Source organism: Eumetopias jubatus, unplaced genomic scaffold (genome assembly GCF_037043125.1).
Source record: "Eumetopias jubatus isolate StellerSeaLion01/CBP00866 unplaced genomic scaffold, mEumJub1_p1.0 scaffold_15, whole genome shotgun sequence".
Classification (NCBI taxonomy): Eukaryota; Metazoa; Chordata; class Mammalia; order Carnivora; family Otariidae; genus Eumetopias; species Eumetopias jubatus.
The window spans coordinates 2,410,266-2,416,692 of NW_028274821.1; the positions used below are offsets into that span (position 1 = coordinate 2,410,266).

At 42.8% G+C, this 6,427-nt stretch overlaps 1 pseudogene; it reads right to left on the reverse strand.

The window, feature by feature from the left end:
* Positions 1-5,357: 5,357 nt before the first annotated feature.
* Positions 5,358-6,194, reverse strand: LOC114219781 (non-selective voltage-gated ion channel VDAC1 pseudogene; annotated as a pseudogene).
* Positions 6,195-6,427: the final 233 nt, after the last annotated feature.

Here is a 6,427-nt window from a genome sequence, read left to right on the forward strand (position 1 = left end):
AGTTTATCAAAGTATCAGAAAGGTTCAGGACTGGGGAATCTGGCTCACCCCCCCACCCCAACCCCACCCTGTCAGCCTCACCACCACCTCCAGGAAGAAGACAACACAAATCCTTCAGGATGGCTGCTAATCAGACCCTCAGGAAACAATTCTCCATGACCCTGTCAGGTTGCTCCACCCTAAACAGGTTCTGCTCCAGGGAAAGGCTTTCTTGCATCTAACAGAATCCCTTGCGCTGACATTTGTATATTTTTCTTTCACCTGTTTTTTTAAGTTGAGGTATAATTGACATAGCATCATATTGCTTTCAGGTGTGCAATGCAATAGTCGATATTTGTATATATTTACTGTTTGCAAAGTGTAGGTATAGAATCACAGAGCACTGGTGCTGCAAGGGAGCTCAGTACACAGCTTTGTGATTTAACAGGAGCAGAAGCACAGGCCCAGCGAGGCCAAGTTCCCACAGATGGTTGGGACCAGAGACGCCTGGTCTCCTGGGCCTGAAGAGCATTTCTTTTCACCATATGGAATTCATTTGAAGATACATTTAAATCCCTCCCCAGACTCCATGTCTCAAGTTGAAGATGATCTTTTAGCCTTTCCCAAAACTTCAGATATTTTCTTCTTATTTTCTCCGAGTTCTCTGTACACAGATTAAGTTGTGGTGTGGAGACCATGCTGTTCTCAGAACAAGTAGCAGGCTCTACTATTAGTGTCTAGGGATAATATTCTTATCCTTAACAATCCATTAATAAAGCCAAAATATCTCTTGAGCTCTTAATGCACCACATATCAGATAGTGATGTATGCACTGAGTACATAGGAATGAACATGACAGCCCATCCTTCAAGGGCCTTGGAGTTTGAGGGAGATGTTGATAGCTTAGGGGTTGACCAAGGCATGAGGGAGGAGATGTGTTGGGGGCTTGGAGGGGTGGTTTGGGGCCCAAGAAAGGGTATCATCATGTCTGTGGGGCTTTAAGAGAAACTTTAAGGGGAGTTTTTACAAAAAGTGGGTTTTTTTGGGGCACCTGGGTGGCTCAGTCATTAAGTGTCTGCCTTCAGCTCAGGTCATGATCCCAGGGTCCTGGGATCGAGGCCCGCATCGGGGTCCCTGCTCAGCAGGAAGCCTGCTTCTCCCTCTCCCACTCCCCCTGCTTGTGTTCCCTCTCTCGCTGTCTGTCTGTCTGTCAAATAAATAAACAAAATCTTAAAAAAAAAAAAGTGGGTTTTTTTGCTGGCTCTGGAAGAAGGCACTACTCGGTGGTAAGTGGAGCAACCCATTTTTAGCCTACCCTACTTGGGTGTTTAAGCACCATTTTTAGCCTTCCAGTATTCAGCAATGTTTAAGCCCTAAAGTAATGTGTTTGGCATTACTTACATATGTGTGTGCACCCGTGTGCAGGCACATGTATACCTGTGTGTCTTCAGTAGCATTATTTGGAGTAACAAGATCACATTGGTTTTGGAAAGATCACTTCGATTACAATGTGGAGAATGAATTGAAGGGAGAAGAAAGGAAAATCCATTTAGGCGACTAAAATAATAGTCCAGAAAGAAATGATGAAGATTTGGATGAGGCAAGGGCCATATCAGGAGAATAATCCACAGGATTCAGTGGCCCCTTGGATACTGAGTGTTGAGGATGAGGGTGAGGGCAGCAGAGGCTTCCAGGGTTGTGCTTTGGATGATGGGGTTGGACGGCTTAATAATAGGTTTGTAGTTCTTCTGTTACATGTTTCAGGGAATGTGGGCAGAATAGGAGGTTTGCAGTGGACGATGAGGAATCCAACGTCAGCTGTGTTGAACTTGAACAGCTTGGGAGTGTCCAGTTTGCATCATCCTATGGGCAGAGAGACATATGACTCAGGAGAGCAAGGCAGAAGACCCAGAGAGATAGTATGAGGGGTGGAGTGGAACCAAGCAGTGGCCAGTTGGGTCCAAGGAGACATTAGGGGGTGAGAACAAGACACTTCTCCAAGGGTGGGCAAAGGGGACTCATGGAGGAGATGGAGGAGAAATTCCTGGACAGGCAGGAGAACAAGAAGGATGTATATGCTCAGGTTCTGTCTGGTGAGAGGTCTAGTCCTGGCTTGAATGCCGATGGCCAAGATCTCTCTGTGCTCACACAGCCTTTTCTTGGGGCATGTGTGGAGGCAGAGAGTTGGGGGGAGAGGGATGTGGGTGAGGGGGAAAGGGAGCGTGAAGAGGAGAGAGAGGGTGAGAGGGAGAGGGAGGGTGAGGGAAAGGAGGGGGAGAGAGGGTGGGAGGAAGGGGGAGGGGGAAGAGGGCAGAGAGGGGAAAGGGGGAGGGGAGAGGGAGGGGGAGAGGGGAAGGGGGAGGGGGAGAAAGGAGTATGGGGCAGAGATGGCTAGAGGGGGAGAGGGAGGAAGCTCTGTGTTCCTATTTGTTTACATTGAGACATAATTGCCATACAACACCGTGTGAGCCCAGGTGTGCTGTACACAAACTTGAAGCCATTATGCGGTAATATGACCGTCACTGGCGTTAGCCGACACCTCTACTGGGTCACACAGTTTCCATTTCTTCTAGTGATGGGAACAATTAAGGCTCAGTTTCTCATCAAGTTTAATTTTTGTAATAGTTTTTTTGGGGGGAGCCTGTAACCCCTGTACTGTGTATTAATTACATCTTTAGGACTTATTTATCTAGACACTGCAAGTGTGCATCCTTGAACAACCTCTAAACATTTCGCCATTCCCCACACCCAGCCTTTGTAACCACTCTTCCACTCTGTCTTTTTAAGTTCAGGGTTTTTTTGTTTTCTTTTTAGATTCCACATACAAGGAATATCATGCAGGATTTGTTTTTCTCTGTATGACTTATCTCACTTAACATAATGTCCTCAGGGCTCATTTGTGTTGTTGCAAACGGCAGGATGTGATTTTCTCATGGCTGAGCAGAATTCCATTATGTGTGTGTGTGTTCTTTATCTATTCACCCACTGATGGACACTTACGTTGTTTCTGTATCTTGGTGATTGTGAATAATGCTGCCATAAACATGGGGGTGCAGATGTCTCTTTCATGACCTGTTGTCATTTCCTTTGGGTACGTACCCACAAGTGGGGTTGCTGAGCTGTATGGCAATTCTATTTTTAATTTCTTGAGGAACTTCCACACTGTTCTCTCTAAAGTGGCTGGACTGGTTTACAATCCAAGCCAACAGTGAACAAGCGTTCCCCCTTTTCCACATCCACACCAACACTTATTATCTCTTGTTTTCTTGACAGCCATTCCGATAGGTGTGAGGTGATATTGTGGCTTTGATTTGCATTTCCCTAATGAATGTACCTGTTGGCTTTTCAAGTACCTGTTGGCTGTCTGGATGTCTTCTTTGGAAAAATGTCTATTTAGTTCCTCTGCTCATTGTTTAATCAGATTGTTAGGTTTTCTTGTTATTGAGTTGTATGAGTTCTTTGTAAATTTTGGATCTTAATCTCTTATCTTATACATGGCTTGTAAATATTCTCTCCCACTGTTTAGGTTACCTTTTTATTTTGTTAACTGATTCTTTTGTAGTGCAGAAGCTTTGAAGTTTGATGTAGCCCCCCTTATTGATTTAGTCCCTTGTTGTTTGTGCTTTTGGAGTCATAACAAAAAAGTCATTGCCAAGACCAATGTCGAGGGGCTTGTCTAGGAGTTTTATGGTATTAGGTCTTCTGTTTAAGTCTCTGGTCCATTGTGAGTTAATGTTTGGGAGTATTGTAAGACAGGGGTCCAATTTCATTCTTTCTCCATGTAGTTAACCAGTTTTCCCAGCACCATTTGTGGTGCTGTTCTTTTCCCATTGGATGTTCTTGGCTCCCTTATCAAATACTAGCTAACCAGACATGCGGGGGTTTAATTTTGGGCTCTTTGCTCTGCTCCATTATCTACAGGTCTGTTTTTATGCCAGTACCATGCTGTCTTAATTATTATAGCTTTGTAGCAGCGTGAAATTGGGAAGTGTGATGCCTCCACCTTTGTTCTTTTTGTGATGTCCTTGGCTATTTGGCATCTTTTGTGATTCCATACAAATTTTAGGATTGTTTATTCTATTCCTGTGAAAAATGCTATTGCAATTTTGATAGGGATGGCAATGAATTTATAGCTAGCTTTGGGTAGCATGGACTTTTAATAATATTAACTCTTCCAATCCATGAGTCATTTGTTTGTGTCTTTGATTTCTTTCAACCAAGTCTTGTAGTTTTCATTGTATTGATCTTTCACTTCCGTGGTTAAATTTATTTCTAGGTATTTTATTGCTTTTAATGCTACTGTAAATGGGGTAGTTTTATTTTTTTCAGATATTTCATTGTTAGTGTATAGAAATGCAAATTGTTTTTGTGTATTGATTTTACAGCCTGCAGTTTTACTGAATTCATTGATTAGATCCAACAGTTTTTTAGTTGAGTCTGGGATTGTCAATATACAAGATCACATCATTTGAAAACAATGCCAAATTTCCAGTTGGAATATCTTTTACTTCTTTGTCTTGCTTGATTGCTTTAGATGGGACTTCCAGTACCATGTTGAGTAGGAGGGGTGAGAGTGACCATCCTGAGGCTCTCCTCCAGTTTTAATATTTTATTCAAGTTTTATTTTAAGTGATGATAATTTAAGCATTTGAAGGAGGAGGGTCTAATTCCAAACAAAAGGGAAGACTAAAATGAACCCATTAAACTTCTAAAAAGCCAGTTGAGTGGTGATCATGCAACAGAAGTCTGATTTAGATCCCAAGGGTTGTCACCATGTGACTACAGTGACACACTCTGCTCCCATCTTGCAGCTGGAACTCTTGGCAGCTGTGTCAGACTCTGGTGCAAAGGCAGTAGATCCATAAGAGAGAGAATTAAGTCCTGAGTCATGGCCTTCATCACGTCCACCCTCTGTACCCCAAAACAGCACAGAGGAAACAGCTACTTTCCCTGATGACCACTTTGAGGAGGATGGAGTAAGAGGTGGTGATGTAGGGTAGAAAGAGGTCATGAAGATTCTGTCTAAAAACTCCTTTCAGATGAGTTTGTGCACAGCATCAAACGATGAGCCTCACCTCATTCAGGGCAGGAAACCCAGTTTGATTCTCAGAAAGTCACAATTTCATTCATTTACTCAATACAGATTTAAAAGCGCCTATGTGTTATCAGCTTCCACTGGCAGCCATTTCTCTAAAAAAGAAACCTGAGCTCTTTAGACTGGCCACCAAGTTCCCCCCAAGACGACAGGTGAAAGGATGTTTTTGGAATCGTATTTCTTATGTACCTTTGTAACCTTCAAGCTAAATCATCTTTAACCTGGAGGTCTAACATGATGTTCAACAAAATTGCATCCCGGACATACAATATTAAAAGGTACACTAAGTTCCAAAGTTAGGTATGCTGCAAAATAGTTTTAAACTGAACAACTGTCTGGTATTCATTGATGCTTGAAATTCCAGTCCCAGACCAGCCTGGTGTCCACTGGCATTGACATTTTTGCTTCCTGGCAGAGCTGACGGCATCAGTTTGATACCTGGCTTTAGGATCTGAATATATCCTAGACCTATCAGGCTGGAATCATTCCCTTTGGCCAAGAAGCAGGTATCAGGGTCGATCTGATACTTGGCTGCTATTCCAAAGTGAGTGTTACCATTTCCTGCTGTTCATTTGAGATTGACAGAGGTTTCCAACTTCCTGTTCACCTTCTGGCAAAAGGAGCCGCCGAACTCTGTCCTGTCATTAACATTGATGTGAGGCTGGAATTCATCAGTCTTGTAGCCAACTGCAAAATTGCTCTGGGTCACTTGGGACTTTGTGGTCTCAAAATTCATCTGCTGGCCAGCCAGCCAGCCAGCCCTGGTAACTAAGCACACAGCACCCTGAATTGAAGGCTTGGTGTTGTGGTAGTTCGGGTTGATGTGCTTCTGCCTATATTCTGCCTCAAATTTCGCATCTCCCACCCCACCACCCCCAGGGTTAGGCGAGCCAGGTAAGTCAAAGGTCAGCTTCAGTCCATGTGCAAACTGATCTAACACAGTAATTTCAGTGCCTAGGCATGTGGTCGGGTTCCATTTCTCTGTGATATGGTACAGATTTTTTTCCAGACTGTATGAGTTTTTGTGAATTGTGTCTTTTAAGGAATTTGGTCCATTTTTATAAGATAATAAATTTAGGGCTGGAGAGTTGTTCGTGGTATTCCTTTGTATCCTTTTCATGTCCATAGGATCTGTAGTGATGGCCCTTCTTTTTTTTCTGATAATAGTAATTTGTGTCCTTTTTTTTTTTTTTTGGTAACTTGGCTAGAGGTTTGTCAATTTTATTGATCTTTTCAAAGAACCAGCTTTTCGTTTTGTTGATTTTCTTTATTGATTGCCTCTGTCCAATTTTATAAATTTCTGCTCTAATTTTGCAATTCCTTTCCTTCTTACTACTTTGGATTTAATTTTCT